This window comes from Pristiophorus japonicus, chromosome 2, assembly GCF_044704955.1.
Source record: "Pristiophorus japonicus isolate sPriJap1 chromosome 2, sPriJap1.hap1, whole genome shotgun sequence".
Classification (NCBI taxonomy): Eukaryota; Metazoa; Chordata; class Chondrichthyes; family Pristiophoridae; genus Pristiophorus; species Pristiophorus japonicus.
Window position 1 is genome coordinate 244,217,411 of NC_091978.1, and position 18,689 is coordinate 244,236,099.

The window sequence follows — 18,689 nt, forward strand, 5'->3', positions numbered from 1 at the left end:
GGTTGCTCAGGGACAAAGGGTACGGGCTTGCCACCAGGCTTATGATCCCCCTACGCAATCCCTGCACTGAACCAAAGCGTCGGTACAACATGTCACACATAACGACACGGAGTATCACAGAGCGGACAATTGGCACATTGAAGCAGCGTTTTCGATGCCTGGACCACTCTGGAGGCCATCTGCAATACACCCCTCACCATGTCGGTCAGTTCACTGACATGTGCTGCATGCTGCACAACTTGGCCATCATGAGGGGACAGGTACTGGACATTGAAGATCCTCCTGAGGGGAGAAGGAGGGGGGTGGAGGAGGAGGAGGCTGACGAGGAGGAGGAGGAGCAGCAGGAGGAGGAGGAGGAAGAACCCATGCCAGCACCTCAACCCGCAAGACAACAGCAGAGAAGGCAGCCTCGTGCACCTGTAGCCATAGCTGGAGACTTGTGTCAACAGCTAATCCATGACCGCTTTGCTGCCTGAAGACTAAACGGCCCGACAGTGTTGACTCTTTGCACCTGTTTGTCTGAAAAAATAATGTACATAATAATGTATGTAATGTTGTGTTGATTTATGTTGCTTTAATTCAAAAAATAATTAAGTTTATTAAACATTTGTACAGTTGTACTTAACTTAAATTAGAAAAATTGTATCAAATTAAACTTTTCAATGAAGAAAACAATAAATAGTAGCAACAAACAAACAAACTCTAGCTGCACCCAACTCTCCTCCCTCTTATTCAAAGAGCTTAGCGCTGTGCGCCTCTCTTGCCCCTGTTGTTGCCTCTATCCCTACCCGTGCCTGTTGTCGCAAACTTCTGCTTCCTCCCCCCGAACCCAAAGTTTTTTCTGTTTTCTGTGCGAAGTTGCATTTGTTGTTGGTGGGGTTGGACAGAGACAGACCTAGCAGACAGCATTGCGGAAGGCCTAGATTCCTCTTGACTCTTCTTCAGCCTATAGATCAACCCACAGCACACTACCTGAGGTTAGTCTGGGGATTGGAAAGTGAGTGTCAGCAGTTGATGCTGCCTATTGCTGTTGGGCAATGACAGCCTGGGTGTATCCACTTATTGCAGCAGCTATCTCTGACATTCCCTCCCTAATATCCGATATCCACTCCCTCATCTGTCTCGACAGTGCATCAGCTGCCTCCGACATTCCCTCCCTAATCTTCGACATCCCCTCCCTCATTTGTCCCGACAATGCATCAACTGCCTATGACATTCCCTCACTAATCTCTGACATCCCCTCCCTCATCTGTCCCAACAGTGCTCCCATTCCTCCAGACAGTGTTGCTACTTCTACTGACAGTCCCACTAATTCTACACTTATCACTTATCCATGGTGTCCAGGAACGATCTCGTTAGCTCAATGCTCTCCCCACTCATTCCCATGAGCTGTCCTATGTACCTTGCATCCTGCATTTCAGGTTGAGCTCTCCTTCCCACCCTCCTCGGCCATCTCCCAGGTGTGGCTTGCTGCAACCCACTGCGACCCATAGCCTCAGACTGTACCCCATGAAATGTCGGGTCAGTTGTATCACTCAGCAAAGTGCTTGGTGCCCTCAGGGAGGTTCACTGGCTCTAATTCCAATGTAAGCATCTCAGTATTGGAGTCTTCCTGCTGCCCTTCATTCTCCAGCTCATCCTCATCCTGATGTTGATGAAGAATATCTAGACTGACGGCTTCCTGATCATGCTCTGCTTCTACTTCTGCTTCAGCTTTTGTCTATTCCTGATGGGCAACATCTGCAAAACATAACAGAGCAAATGTTTGGTTAGCAGCAGGGGTGGGGGGGGGGGGGGTGCGCAGAGGGGGCAGGGTGACATGAGTACATGGGTCACACAGCGCAGGCTCTTTTCAAAGACCACAATGCCAACCCAGACTGTGCAATCTGCAGGGTTTATCCTCTCTCAGTAACCTGGGCCCAGTGTCTGCATTGGTGGTTGATCTCCACTTGTGAGATTTAATCATATCAGCGATCCTCTGTTCCACAGCTGTTAGTTGCAGCCTACTTGGCGCACCACCTCCAGTTTTTGACCTTTCTCGGTTGATCTGTGACACCTTCCCCTGCAAAGATGAAAATAGAACTTTTTAAGAGAGGTTCCTTCTGCTGTGGTGGCCGCACACACACACATACACACACACACACACACACACACACTCACACACATATTAGTCACATTTACAAATGTAATTGCAGTGCATAAATAAAAATATTACTTACAGTAACTGCTTGGCCAAGGTTCTGCCACTTCTTTTTGACCTGCACACCGCTTCTCGGGGTCATGGCCACTGGATTGAACTCTTCTGCAACTTGGTCCCAAAGTTTTGCTAGTAGAGAGAGTTTCAGTTTCTTTTGTCCCAATCTCCTTTTGTTCTCAAGCACATCCCATTTCCTCTCAATTATGTCTACCGGGGGCTCAATTTCTTCTGCTAGAAATCTCTTGGTCCTTCCCCCTTCCCCTTCTCCTTCTCCTTCTCCTTCTCTTTCTCCTTCCCCTTCCCTTGGATCCATCTTTTGTAGCCAAAATTTAAATGTCCAGATCCAGCTCCGATCCGAATGGGTTTTCACAAGCTCTTGATCCAGACCAGGAAGTTTACTGTGGCTGTGTGGGCACAGCCGTCATGTAGGAAAAGTGATTTTTTTTCCCCAGCACCTGTTCAGAGACTTTTTGGCGCACTCTTGAAGTTCCACTCCCAGACTTAACTTCGGGTACGGCAGCACCAAAATTTAATTTTACTTTGGCGAAAGTTGGAGCTTTTTTTTCAGCGCAATTGAGCACAAAAAAATGGGCCGTTCATTCTCTTGGGTGCCAAAAATCGGCAAAGAGGAAAATTGATCCCAAAGAGTTGCCATGGCTAACAAAAGGCTTTATGGGCTGACTGGACTACCAATGATATGAATATGTTGATGATCTAATAACTTTACTGTTTCACTTCTGGGATTTTTTTCTTTTGGTCATTGCCAGTGAAGAATGTTCACCAATAATTTTGGTAATTCTGAGGCACGTTTCCTCCACCAGTACATTGTTTGAACATATTTGTTATAAATAAGGAGACTCAAATGCCTTAAATGAATCTGATCTGGAGGAGAGAAGGAGAATGAACAATCTCTTCTGTCTCTTTGCATTCATGTTTCATACAGCAGACTGATGGTGTAGAGGATTTAACACAAAATGCCATCACATTTGCCTGACACCACTCCAATGTTCCTACCAGTAGTCATATGGGCATCTGTTGTGCCCATATAAGTGTGGTCCATCTGTGCCTGTGATGGTAATAACCCTGTCCCTATGATTTAGGATGGTGTCTACAGCTCGGCCTGTAGGTGGATGGGAGTCCTGCTTCATTGCACTTCAGCAAGTAGAGTGGGTCCCCCAGAATTTTGGGTCCATAATATTGAATAATACAAAGGCACGAAGTATGATACATAGGTTTAGTGGTGCGGTGATTGATGTAGAGGCCTATATTTGGATGATTGTTTGCTATCTATAGAAATTAGTCTGGACCTTCACCAGCCAAGTAATAATTCAATTTTTAATTTAATTTAAATATTCATTTAAATTGAATTAAATTTACCAGTGATGAGACTTGAGCATTTTTTCCAAACAAAAACTGATCACTGACAACATAACATCTATGGTCTCACAGCACGCCCAGTGGTGAAACAAGAGCCAAAATACTTAGAGTACCAACCAACCCCCAGGTGTCCTTATCTGACACTGTTAGAATCCTGGTAAAATACTTTTGTGAAGGCCATCTTCAAACTTTTAAAGGATCAATCCAGTATAATAACAAGAAATCAAAAGTGAATATTGATTATTGCCACTCTGCCCCGATTTATGTAAAATACTCACAGGTGAGGTAAAACAGTACAGCTCTTGGCAGCGCATATTAGAAAACCGTGTATCTGATATTGAGACCACTATCCACCCAGAAATTCCCTAATTGCACTTAATGCAAGGTTGGATTTATGACAATTTTAATTATAAAAAATCTTTCTCAGTCATTTGAGAAATAAAAGTCATAAATTCTAGTTACTGTATGCCACTTCATTTGAACAAATAGACAGTTAAAACTACACTTAAGGAATATGTTTTAAATATTAATCATTTGCCCCAATATTTACCGGGCGGTGGAGAGGGTATGGAGGAAGACGGTAGCATGGGGGAAATGCGGAAAAGCCGAATATGCGGACGTCCAGCCCAATTTAAGAGCAAAACCTCACTACAATTTTTTGTTATTTCCCACCTGACAGCCAGCCAAATTGACAGCCTGGATGTCTGTCGGCCAAGAAAACCAGCAGCAGGAGGTCGCCACCGGGGACCATTGGAGATGTAGGAATTATTTACACATTTCAAAACTCCCATGTTAGGTGTTAGAGTAGGGTTCGTAGACCTGAATCCACTTTAACAGAAACACATGCATACATTATCTCTCTCACAGAGATCTTTTATTTAACCACTATCACACGGATTAAATAAGAAACACAACTAGACCTGTCCTGGAGTCTTCAAGTGCCCGGTTGGCCAAACCAATGATCACCCGAAGTCCGTTGAATTCTTTAGATGTCTTCTCTTCTTTAGACCAGGACATGTTTGTCCTCGCCGACCGCAGTGAAAAAACTAGGTCTTGTATCAGTTCTTATATCGTTTCTGAAAAAAATTATTATTAGTGATAATTAGCGATTAGTCTGGGCTTAACGTTCCCCACTCTCTGGTCAAGCCAAAAAACAACTGCCAAGCCGAGCCAGCGAGGACTCCTGCACCACAACCCCTCCCCCGGTGGGATCCCACCATTCCGGAAGTGCCGCTCCCCGTCCATCCCATCCGCACTTAACGCTCAGAATTCAGCAGCTCAGGAATGTTGGAGGCTTTTGCAGAACATTTGAGGGGGTGGGGCGGTTGGAAACATCTCGATCTGAATATAATAAATATTTTCAAAATACCGTGTTCAAAAAAAAAAGATGCAAAAAGTTATTACCAGTGGATTTTTGAGCGGGAGAGATCGAGTGAGATTTCGAAACTGTGTTGCAGGCCGTTTCCTCCAAGCTGCCCCTCTCTTCCCTCCCCACTCCTTCCTCCCAGTAGGTGCTGCCATTTGATGCTCAGTTCTTCGCCTGTCTCTCTCTACCTGGCCAGGTGGGGTACCCAGGTGGGAAGCCAGCCAGGTGGGGTACCCAGGTGGGGTCCTGGCCAGGTAGGGTATCCAGGTGGGGTACCCAGGTGGGGTCCTGGCCGGGTAAGGTATCCAGGTGGGGTACCCAGGTGGGGGGCTGGCCGGGTAGGGTATCCAGGTGGGGTACCCAGGTGGGGTCCTGGCCAGGTAGGGTATCCAGGTGGGGTACCCAGGTGGGGTCCTGGCCGGGTAGGGTATCCAGGTGGGGTACCCAGGTGGGGGGCTGGCCGGGTAGGGTATCCAGGTGGGGTACCCAGGTGGGGTCCTGGCCAGGTAGGGTATCCAGGTGGGGTACCCAGGTGGGGTCCTGGCCAGGTAGGGTATCCAGGTGGGGTACCCAGGTGGGGTCCTGGCCAGGTAGGGTATCCAGGTGGGGTACCCAGGTGGGGGGCTGGCCAGGTGGGGGAGCTGGCCAGCTGGCCTGGCAGCCTTTCACAAGATGCACGTTTCGCAGCTGAACCCAAAACCCTGTTCGGGTTTCTGCTGAATCGATCAACTGAGGTCTTCATTTTATTCATTCTGGGGTGGGGCGGTGACGGAGGAGGGGGGAAATGTGGGCATCGCTGGCAAGGCCGGCATTTATTTCCACGATCCCCTAGTTGTCCTCGAGAAGGTGGTGATGGACCGCCAGCTTGAACCGCTGCCTTCCCGTGTGCTGAAGGTGCTGTTAAGTTGGAGCCCAGAAGAGGCGATGGCCCAGGGGCAGCACGGGCCAGCCCACACTGCGATATGTGTGTGCACTAGGTCTGTGCAGCAGAACTGATCTCCAGTCATCTTGGTTAATCCTTGCCACTGGACCAAGACCTAACTCTGTCAAGCCCATGTGATGGCTAGTTTGCAATGGCCATGACACATTAAAAAAATCCATGCACAGGCTTCTTCCACCTTTCAACATGTAGTTCGGGACCTGGAATATTAGGTCCTTCATTGAAACACCTGTGAACTCATCCCTTTTTGGCGTGGAAGCAAGTCATCCTCGATACGAGGGACCGCCTATGATGATGATATTTCTTTGTGCTCCAATTCATCATGTGGCGTTCACGTGTATATCTTAATCATTAGCTCAGTCAAGCATGACATTTCTCCTTGTTGTTCATGATTGGTTCAAAGTTTAGTGGGATTACTTCATCCTGCGGGTCACTTGTTGCAGTTTAATGAGGGTCTTATCCCAATACAGTGCTAGTCAGTTCCACAGCAATTGCACAGCAATTCCAGACCTGTCCCCCGCCACAATCTTCTTTTATCTGAGTAATGTCTGTTAAAAGTACTCCTCTACACTCTCTGCCCTCAACTTGCATTCCAAAGCAGTTTGGCCAGCATTAAAAGTTCTCTTTTATATTAAAGTTCTTCTTGTTGTCAGGAATGTTTGAAATAGATTTCCGTTCAGCGACGGTCCCTGGTAATCAGGACGGGGTAAGGTCAGAGATTTAGGCTTGAGGGTGGGGAGGGGGAGTGGGATCGAATGGATAGGGAGAGAGGCCATCAGTGTTTTGGGAGTGGGAAGGACTGTGATCGAGTCAGGGGGAGACAGAGGCCATAGTTGGGGCTGGGGGCTGGGGGCTGGGGGCAGGGGTGGGTGAAGGCTTTCTTGACAGGCCAGGGAAGCACTGCTGCTCCTCCCAGTCCACAAGTACTGCTGGAAAAAGCACTTACCTTGTAGAGCAACAGCTCCTGCCTCCCTTTTACTGCCAGGCTTCCCAAGCCCTGGGAAACCCACATGACAACTGTTAAATTTAAATCAAGCTCCCAAATGCAATGTGGGAGCCTGATTTAAATATGTTAATAAAGTGTCCCACCTCTCCATGTCAGGAACTTCACATGCCTCAAAATCTGCTGCCATGAAAATGGCAATGGGCGTGTTGGGGGCACAATTCTTGTTTTTAATTTATAGACCCCCTCATGTTCTTTGTTATTATTGAGGCGATGTATGTTCTAAAGTACGAAAAGACATCTTGCCCTTAACACTTAATGTGTTGTTTTGAATGTTTCAGCAGAATAAAATCTCAATTTGGGGCTAGAAATTTGGCTTTTAGTGATTTTGCCTGTTTTTGGCTGTTAATCGCGGCAAAAACCTTTTTTTAACATTGGGGTACTGTTACCACCAGACCTCGCAAAATTCGCCAAATGGTGAAGAGCGATAGCGATAGCGATAAATCTGTTGCACACCAGAATTTGTGCACCGGAGCCGAAATTTGCGATCGAAAAAAAAACTTGGACCTTCTACGCATGTGCAAATTTTTTTTTCAATTTATTTTCCACATTCTTTCTTCTTCCCACACTTCCGGTCATGCGCAGTACACCCAGAGCTGAATCAGCTAATTTTAGATTGCAGTCACGATGGAAGGAGATGAGAACAGGCAGCGAGCCAGAAAGTTTAGTAATGAGGCCAACAAGACCCTTGTCAGTGCTGTGGAGAGGAGATGGGGGGAATTAAATAGGAGGGGTGTAATTAAACCCCTCCCAGCATTTTGTTTTGGCATACTTGGACCAGCATCGCTGAGGAGGTGTCTTGTATTGATGACATCAGAAGGAGCTACACCCAGTGCCGCAAGAGGTTCAATGACCATAGCAGAATCGTCAGAGTAAATAATATTTTTATTACACTCCTTCATTACTGAAATTATAACTCTGACACATGTTGGTATAGGTAGGTTTAATGTTGCACCTTATTTGCCATGAATGATCGTTACACATTATTATGACTGCTTTCTAAGATCTTAAAAGATGTTTCTGCACTTCGATGTCTTCCTCATGAACCACGTGCAAATTCCAGGGCCATTAAACAGAGGACTGTATTAAATGCACACAGTATGGTATAAGTGCTTTGATGGCTAACTGTGTGTGCCACAGGAGCAGATGGGCCCTCTTGTAACCATTCCCATTGTCATCTTTGCAGGGAAAGACGTCCCACAACCGCCGAGAGCAGCGATGCACAGGCGACCATCCACCCAGAATCATGCCTCTGACAGAGTTGGAGGAGCGTGTGGCAGGTCTGATCGGTGCCTCAGGGAGGTCAACTACCCGTGGGGGTGCTGAGGCCCTGTTCGAAGGTGAGGTTAACTCCTGCAAAATCCCCAGGTTGGGTTGGGGCAATGTGATGCAGTGTCTCTGGACTAGGTTCGGCAATGTGATATAGTGTCTGTGGACTAGGTTTCCAGCAATGTGATGTAGTGTCTGTGGACTAGGTTTCCAGCAATGTGATGTAGTGTCTGTGGACTAGGTTTCCAGCAATGTGATGTAGTGTCTGCAGACTAGGGTTGGGGCAATATGATGCAGTGTCTCTGGAGTACATATAATGGAGTAGCGGTGGTCCTTCAAATGAGCCTGTGCTATGTGACCTTCCTCATGTCACCCTGCCCCCTGCCCTGCTGCTAACCACTCATCTGTTGTTTTCAATTTCCAGATGAGGAGGCACCACATCCTCCAATGGAAGTGTAGGGGTTAAGTGAAGACGCCTCTCCTTAAAGGCGGATTCCCTGATATAAGGAATCGACACCCCAGCCCGTATAACGACCATGGAATCAGTAAAACGAAACATTCGGTACAACTAGTTTATTTCGAGCAAATGCAAGGGAAAGTTCAAACGTGGAACCTTCAAAGTACAAGAGGTTTCAATTACAATTATATAGTTTTTTGAGGGGTGCTACCCTCCTACAAAATCATCGATTGGTCTACTGCTATCGGTGAAGTTACATTGATTTGTTGGCTCTTATCAGACTAGCTCTGAGTGGTTCGTTCCCACCTGTCCATCTCTCATCACATATCAATCATGCTGTTCAGGATGAACTTTGCCATAGTCCCTATGACGTGTGAAGTAACTGTTGTTCCAAAATAATGGCTTCCTTATCTCTTCCCAAGAGTCCTGAACTAGTCTAAAACAGTTTTTCATGAGAGTCACATATTGTTTACAGTCTATGTTCCAGACTGTTGCCCTTGGTGGATTTGCTTATGTAAATCTATATTAAAGTTCACACCACGGTTGGTTCATTATCCATCAGGCTTCGCTATTCCCTTTTAACCAGCCCAATATAAGCGAATTTATAAGCATGCTTTCCATACATAAGTGGGTTATACATAACTGGTTAATATTACAATCCATACCGTAAGACAGAAGAACTCCTGATTCCTCAGATCCTCCTCATTCCCTTTAACCTTCTTACTCAAGTGTTCTTGTTTTCCCCTTACAATCTCCCCTAATGGCCCTTGGCTATATGCCCAAGATAGGCCATTTCCCAATTAATTCCTCATGGGTGTGCTTCCAGGGTTGTTCTTTCGCTTGGATAGTGTTACTTCCCGAACTGCAGGACCCACCAGTTGGCTATCCCATCAAGGTTATACTAGATAAGTCCTTTCTGCCAGACTGTCTATATTCCCTTTTATTCAATGTTTTAACTATTGTTTGAGCTATTGCCTGCCTCTTACATCAGTTACACTTTTTACAGGCTAATACTAGCAAGATGACCAGTATGTTCCTTGCACTACAACCAGTACATGTGACACTATCTATATCCATGGATTGAGTCCAGCATTTCATTGTTCGGATGTTCAAATTCTGCCCCGCCTGGGGTATCCTCTGTTTCCTCTATCTTCCATCCACCAGGGGTCTTCTCTATGTTGTCGAATTCTGCCCCGCCTGGGGTATCCTCTGTTTCTTCTATTCAGTTAGAAACAAAGAAACATAGAAAATATGTGCAGGAGTAGGCCATTCGGCCCTTCTAGCCTGCACCGCCATTCAATAAGTTCATGGCTGAACATGTTCCTCATCCAGTTCGAGTATTGGTTTCCCTTGCGGCCCGATGGCCTTGTTATACCCTTCTCGGATCTATCATTGTCCCATTGATGGTTTCTTCTTTCAGTTCAGAGTTTATAACATATCCAATTATGTGTGTCTCGTCAAGCTTGGTAAAGCAGAAGTCAGTATTCATGATGGCACATGAGGTATTTGTCACCGTCATCTTAGTCGCTGTGGTGCTTACACACCATTCCACATTTCCTCGTGGAGCAGTGGTAGTTTCGTAGTCCCATACTAGGGGTGATACTCAAGGTGCACCCGTCCATTTGGTCATCTCCACAGTCATCTTTGATAATTTGTAGTGGATCTTGACATAAAACAACTTGGTTATTTTTATAACAATCATTTATGCTGAGACTCTTAGTACCGTTGTTCTTCTTCAATTACAAATCTGGATTGTCATGGTATCGCACGCGAAGTTGATTTCTTACATCCTCTATATTATTTGTTTGGTATAGGGGATCTTCCTTTGTTATGTCATACTGTGGTATAGATTTCAATGTCCAGTTACACATCTGACCCTCAGGGCCCAAGCATGACTGTTTCTCTGCACCTCACAGGCATGTGTCATGTTTTGTCCAAGGTCCAGTTGGTAAATACCTCAAGTGTTATCCAATCTGGCACCTTTCCATTTTGAAGTTGCTCTAAGTTATGTTGTATGCCACTGAGCAACCATGCCCCGTATCCTGCGCATACTATTTCTGTCTGTATGATTCTACTCAAGTTTCTTTCCGCTCTATTTATCGAATTTCTAGTTCTGGCGTGGTCTTGTAATGTGTGGGCCACTTGTATTAATTCCCTTTCAGCACCATTCCCCAGTTGAGCCTATACCTTCTCATTATCCTCATCCCTCGTGTGCAGGTCTATAGGGTTCACCGCGTATCCTGCTCCTACCATTTCTAGTATCCCTCTTTTTCCCCGATTCCGCTTTTACCTGACACTCTTCCCACATTAAACTTCATGGTCTTTGATTCAGAGCCTTCAAGTGCCCGCAGGGTCAGGTTTTTATAGTGTTTGACCCACAGTAGTTGGGGATGGTTAAGTCTGTTAAGTTTAGGAATACAGTAATTATTCGGTGATGTACCCCGAAGTGTATCTTATCCTTGGTCTGCCTTATCAATCCCCCTTTTGCCCCAGTGTTCTTGGTTGGACATGTTGGTGGCGCTGGGGGTGTGGTGATCGGGGCCCTGGCAGTGCTCACTGTTGCTAAAGTAATGGGTGGGGCCGTGTTGGTTGGTCTATCTCGGGAGATATCCCTCCACCACCATTCATAGATGTTGAATGAAATCTGCATCCCCCCCCTTCCCCCGAGTGCAGTATCTTTGTTCCCCCCACCCCCCGCCTTGGTTATAAAACACACCGCGGTCTTATTCCCACCAATTATTGGTCCCGTATTACTGGCCCATCCCCAATGTTGTTTCGTTTCCTCATTACGTTGTTTTATGCCCATTATTTAAGTCGACTGTTGCTCCGTCCGTCACCATCAGTGTTTTTGATTCTTTATCACAACTAATGTCACCTGAGTCCCTGAAATACAGGCCTTGCCATCCCTCAGCCTGTTGATAAGAGGCTGCGTTACCCCACGTTGTTCCCACGAGCACCAGAGTCGTGGAAAAAAACAATATTTCCCGGTCGTCACCGGTTAGTTAATGACCATGCTTTTTCAATTGGGTCCAGTGTTTCCACCTGCCGATACCACTTATAACTACACATGTGCACGTGTCACTTACCATTAATACCTGATAGGATCCAGTCCATTTTGGTGTGAGCCCAGACCTCTCTGGGGTAACCCTCACCATTACCTGACTGCCTATTTGAGGTATATGGACCTTCTGCTCTTTAGTGTCGTTCTCTAAGTCCTTGATTATTTGCTGATCTCTAGCCTGTGCCTTTAAATCATGTAACTGCTTACAGAGTTCCATTACAAACCTCCGTATCCTGTCTTTATGTGGTCCTACATCCTCGCTTCCTGAAACCAAGACTTCTGGCAGTCTCATAGTCCTTCCAGTCATTAGTTCAAAGGGTGTCAGTCCTGTCGTCCGACTAGGGGTTGCCCTGAATTTCATCAGTACTCAGGGTAACATGTCTACCCATCCTTTTCCAGTCTCCTCGATTGCTTTAGCTAGGGCTGCTTTTAAAGTTCTATTCATTCGTTCCACTAATCCAGAGGATTCTGGATGCTATGGGATATGGAACCTTTGCCTGATCCCTAGTAAAACGCAGGCCTGTTTCATCACCTTCCCTGTGAAGTGTGTACCTTGATCTGAGTCCAGCTGTAGTGGCATTCCCCATCGGGGTATTATTTCTTCTGCTAAGATCCTGGCCACGGTTTCTGATGAACAATTTCTAGTGGCGAAAGCTTCTACCCACTTCGTAAACTGGTCTATTATAACTAGGCAGTATGTCTTCTCCTTGTTACTGGGTAATGATCCAGTGAACTCTATCTGCAAGTTTTCCCAGGGTCCTTTCGGTCGGGGCTGATGTCCCATTCTGACCTTTACTTTCCCCCCTGAGTTGTATTTTGCACATGTCACGCACATTCTACAGTGGTTCTCTATGAGCTAGAACCTCCACTTTTGTGCTTATCGCCCAAAAATGGGTGTTATTTCTGGCATGGACGGTAAAAAAGGGTTTTCAGATCGCCGGCTTCTCATCCATTCTCAAAGCACCTAGTCTCCATTTTTGAAAATGGGCGTTACCGCAAGCGATATGAAATGAGCCGCAGCGTAAACATTTTTTCACCTTCTGCCGTAAAGTGTGGCCGTCCTTAGCAACGGCATGGCAACGCTCGATTCCCGCGATTCAGGAGCTCAAAGGTCATAATCACATGCAGAGAAGAGGAGATAGAGAGAGAGGGAGCTCAGAGCCAGTAAAAGCGTGTATGGCTGTGGTGTGTGCTTGTCTGGCTGTTGTGGGAGGCACGAGGGAGATTCACCAGTAGCAAAAGGCCTACTAAGCACCAAGAACATAATTGGCACCGAGTTTGTGTCCAACAAATAAGATATAACATGGAAGGGCTGGAGGAGGCCCTGGAGCTGGTAGCCAGGAACACTGGTGGCAGAGGGCTCCCAGTGGTCCCGGAGCGCGGCACTGCACCCCAAGATGCTGCACCCCCATTGCCAACCACACATGAGAGCCAGGAGCAACATCTTGCTTCTGGCTCGGAGCACACTTCCCGCTCAGGACCGTCCTCTCCCGTATCCATCCAAGCAGCGGTTTGGTCGTCACCCCACCCCACCCCCCCCCCCAATGAAGCATTGCCTGAGGAGATCCTCAGCCAGGCGGCTAAAGTCAGGAGGGGAAGGGGTAAAGGTGGGGAAGAGAAGCAGGTGGGGCGGGGCGGGGGGAAGGGTTGGTTTGTACAGAAATACTGATGATTTCAGACTAATGTTCGGTTTAAATATTTTTTATTTAACAAAACCGTGTAGCGCATTTGGTCAGATAGCTGCATTGTTACACGCTGGTGATTCCTTAACATCAAAGGGTATAATGACACTTAACTTCAATCAATTTAAACATTAACTGTCACCAAGGTGATGCCCACCATTGATGTATGACCTGCACACCCAGCAGTGTGTCAGCCTTGTAAATAACACCAATGTTCTTTCAGACAAAACGATCATTGATGAGCTCTTGACGTAAGGCTCTTGCAGCTATCATGCCACCACAGGCCCTTCATTTGGTCTATGGGGGGGGCGGGGGCATGGCTTCAGCATCAGCTTGATTGTCTGGCCCGATGTCAGCGTCCGCCTCCTCGTCTCTCTGGTGAGATGGACTGTCAGACTCATCAGGCAATTCTTGTCCCCTGCTGATAGCCAAGTTGTGCAGCATGGAGCACATCACCATGAATTGAGCTACCTGCTCAGGGTGGTATTGGAGCTCACCTCCTGAGTGGTCCAGGCATCTAAAGCACTGCTTCAGCACTTCAATGGTTTTCGCCATGATATTGTGAGTTGCTCTGTGGCTCTCGTTGTATCGCCTCTCGACTTCGGTGTGGGTGTCACGCAGGGGGGTCATCAGCCAGGTGGCGAGGCCATATCCTTTGTCAGCAAGCATCCAGCATTGACCTTGTGGCTGATTGTTAAACAAGTCGGAAATAGTGCTCTCACGCAGGATGTGAGCATCATGGATGCTGCCCGGAAATTGTGCATTCACTGCCAGTATAATTTGCTGGGGGTCGACAACCAGTTGGACATTCAGGGAGTAGAATCCCTTGCGGTTCCTGAAAACTTCTGCATCTGAAAAGGTGCTCGCATCGCGATGTGCATACAGTCTATTATTCCCTGCACCTTGGGGAAGTTTGCAATTCTGGAGAATCCTAGAGCCCTCTCACTCTGTGCCTCCCTGGTCATAGGGAAGCTGATCAAGTCCCTCCTGCCTGCATACAGGGCTTCAGTTACCTGTCTAATGCAGCGATGTGTGGCATGCTGAGAAAGTCTGCAAATGTCTCCAGCTGTGGTCTGAAAAGAACCCGAGGCGTAGAATGACAGTGCCACGGTGACTTTGACCTCAACGGACAGGGCAGTACTGGTGGTGTTGGCAGGCCGCAGATCTGCCCTTATCAGCTGGCATACATCAGTGATAACCTGTTTGTGGAAGCGCAGTCTCCAAAAGCAGGTGGTGTCGGGCATGTCGAGGTAAGAATGTTTCTCCTTGCGGGCGGTGTAACGTCTGGTCTTCCTCATCAGTCTGTCACTTCTTACATTGGGCACATAATGCAGTGGAGCATTCCGTCGGCGATGTCGAGTCTGCTGCATGTAATTGGTCACCAAGAGAGGATGAGAAAGGACAGGTCCCATTGCAATAGCTCTGTTTTCCACTGATTGGTCACAAGCAAGGAATGTCCCGACGAAGACACCTCTTCAATTCCAATCGGTCACTGTATGGTCAAGATGTTTTTAGAGATGTTCACATCAACTCCAATGACCTCCAGAGTACATCTGAACACTGCCGAGGTTGAAGCACAGCAGCCTTTTAAAGGATGCAACATGTGATCTAGAACATGGCATCCATAACACTGTGATTAGTTCCAGTTAGTTTCACTTTTTCTGAGTGTTTTTTTGAGCGAGCGATATTGTGGGCGATATGTGTGCGAGGTGGTGAAATTGACGCTGGGCGATCTCATGGCCGCTAGTTTCTGTAAATATACTCTTTACGAAAAAGTGGGCGGGTGTTAATATTGAATCTCGGCGTTGAACCAGTGCGGAAAGTAATGCTGGGTGATATTATGGGCGTTGATTTCGCCCATTCTGCTGATACTGCCCAAAAAAAGTGGGCGGGCAGTAATATTTTTTCCCGCCGTTAAGCACATGGGGAAAGTAACGCTCAGCGATAAGTTTCCTAAAAATGCCAAAATGAGCGATAGAGGGACGTTATATGTCATTTCAGTGGTAAAATGGGTGTTAAGTGGGCGTTAAGCATGCAAAAAAAAATTGGAGGTTCTAGCCCCATATCTATACCCATTCCCTTCCACCACCAGCATCTGGACATCGAGCTTATCATGTTGGTTCCAACTGTACAGACATAACCGTGGTATAAATTTAGTAGGCTCCCCTGGATACATTCCGGGGCCACCATATTCCTGTCTTTCCTCCATATCCCGTCGGTTCCTTGTTGGGCCCCTCTCTGTTTCCACCCCTCCTTTTCCTGTAGAGTGGCTTCTCCCTGTACCTTAAGCATATTTACTTCCTCAGACCCGATTGTACCTGCTCCGACCTGGGCTTCCCCGGCCAGTGTACCTGTCTCCGCCACCCGCTTGGCTGCCTCGTCTACCTATGCGTTTCCCTGTTGATATTGATCGGTAATTTTTATATGCGCTTTGACCTTTATTATCGCACACTCTTGGAGTAGGAAAGAGGCTTCCACTAATTTTTTAACAATCTCCTCATGTTTAATTTGCCCTCCTCCTGAGGTCATGTATCCCTGTCTGCTCCAGGCTATCATATAATCATGCACTACTCCAAATGCATATTGACTGTCTGTATAGATGTTTACTCTTTTTCCCTCAGCCAGCCTTAGAGCCTCGGTGAGAGCCACCAATTCAGCCACTTGAGCTGATAAGCCCCCTTCTAGCCGTCCTTCCCTTCTAACCTGTCCGCTGCTATCTACCACTGTCCATCCCGTCCATGGTGTCCCGTTCATATAGCGCCGAGACCCATCTACGTATAGATCCATGTCTGCCTCCTCAAGCCTGACTACTTCCCTCGTCTTCTTCTGTCGGGCTACACTGATGCTCCCCTCCTCCCGTAATGATCCACCTGCAGGGTTGTTACTGTTGTCTTTTATTATTGTTACCGTTCCGTTGGAGGGGTAAAAGCATTGCTTCCCACCTAGCTCTTCGAACGTCGGATACCATTTTTATCCTTCCTGTGTTATGCACTTCTACTAAGGTATGCTGGGTACGTATCCCGACATTACTATGCCACTGGCCTATGCTTGTCCCCATGTAATGATCTTTACTGTGGTGGGTAATCTCAGGGCTGGAGCACTTGTGAGAGCTTGTTTTAACCTTACAACCGCAATTTCCTGATCAGGGCCCCAGTTTACAGGCTCTTGGGAGGGTTTCCCCCCTTTGACCAGGTTCTGTATAGGTTGGGCCATCTCAGCATTTCTGCAGTAGTTGAATAGCCCTAGTACCTGCCTGACCCCTTTCACAGTTCCTGGCCTGGGTATTTAGGATTGCTTTCTTTCTGTCCTCGTACATCTGTCTCTTCTCTTGTGGTATTATGTATCCTAGATATGTTACTTTGCTCCTTCCCACCTGCACATTTCTAGGATTTATTTTTAATCCTGCACTCTGTTGAGCTCCTAGCATTGTAGTTAAAGCTAATATGTGTTGTTGTTTTGTACTAGAGACAATAAGGATATCATCCACATACTGCAAAAGGGTGCTCCCTTCTTTGCCTGTTGGGGGCCTCGCCTTCCTGCGTCTCTTCCCTTATTCCAGCAATCTTTGGACAAGTGTCCAGGTTTACCACAATTGTAACATTTCCCTCTAGAATTTCCATAACCTTTCCTCTTCTGCAGGCAATCCCTACTGAAGTGGCTTCCTGATTGCAGTTAAAACATATCAAGGGAGCTGTGCAGGGGTGTGTCTCCTTCCCCCTTCATCGCTGCTGCTACCGTCGCTGCTGCTATTTTTGCTCTTTTCTCCCTTTGTTCTAACTTTAACTCTTCTACATGTTCTTCCCATTCCAAAATTTCATCGTAGTCATCTCCTACCTTAAATCCTAACTTAATTATCTTTTGATGGGCTTCTCCTAGCCCATCTTTAAACATTTTCAAGAATGCTGCATCATTTTGTTGGGGTCATTCGCTCCGGAGTGGTCTTTGTATTCAATCCACTTTCGTTCCCCTTATTCCCCTACCTTTTCGCCTGCCTTTTGAGTCACATTCAGTATCCTACTCCAATTTGTTCAAATCAGTCCCCAGCATCATTCTATCCCGTCTTTGAGGAATTCCAGTTTTTGCATTTTTTGCAGATCAGCTCTTCCCCTAGTCTGCCATTCCCCATTTTGTACCTCTTGTATCGCTTTGTGCCAATTTACCGGACCCATTTTGGCTTTTACCAGATTGTGAATGTCTGCTAAAGTTAGGTTATGGGCGTCTAGCATCTCTTCCACCTTTTGCCAGAATTCTGTATTCCTACTGTGATGTATGTAGCACTCAAATCACTGACTCCACACGGTCCCATGTTGTAGTAACTGCTGTGACCTTAGTCCTTTATTAGGTAACTCCAGGGTGCCTCTCAGGTGTGGTGGGTAGCCTTTTATACTCTGTCTTGCAGGTACTTTGAGGTCTCTCACCACAGCGCCCTCTGTGGCGCACCATTGTACTTATACATTTCATGTACCTGGTCAATACATAACATCTCACTCCCCCGCCAATTCCAAAGCCATGCCCGGTAACCTTGGCCTTGTTCGTCCTGGTTGATTTGTGAGTGTGAGTCCACTACCACCCACTTCCCTCTTCCCCCCCGTAGAGATCATGTTTGATCTGGTGCAAGCATATGGTATATGCAATCCTTACATGGGTGATGAAGTACCCGAGTGTGACTTCCAACAGAAAGCAGGTGTACATAGACAGTACATTTGTATGGTACATATGATGTGTGGTACAGATGTTATGTCAAAAGGTTGCAGGTGCACTGAACAGTTATTTAATCCCAGCTCCACTGGGTGCGGTATGGTGACGGTATTCTGCCCCTTTTTGCCCGAGGTAATGGGCTGCGCTGAGACAGGGCATCGCAACTAGTGCGTTGTCTCTGTTCTCAGTAGTCGCCTTAGCGGCTCAACTGCAGCCGCTGAACCCTTGCATGAATCACATAAAATCAAAAATCGCATTGGTCCCTTAGGTCCATTAACCCTTTTACTTGTACCTCGTGGTATTAACTCTTTTTGTAAATCATTCATATCCATCATTTTAAACACAGTAACCATTCAGCATCAAAATATTAACTCATTCTAAATCCGTCATCATACAAATCACATTACTCATTTGGACTCGCTCTTGCCTTACAAATGTCTTTTTGTGGGGACCACCAATGGTGTAAGGCCCTTTTAAGGCTCCCGGGTGCATTTCCCTTTTAAGACGCCATCTTGTGGTTCCCACGAGGCTTCCCTTGGGCGTCGCCATTTTAGTTGCTCTGCTTGTCTTTGTTCTTTGCAGCCCGAGGCTTGCCATCATCCTGAGCTCGCTGGCAGTGAGATCACTTTATTTTGTTAT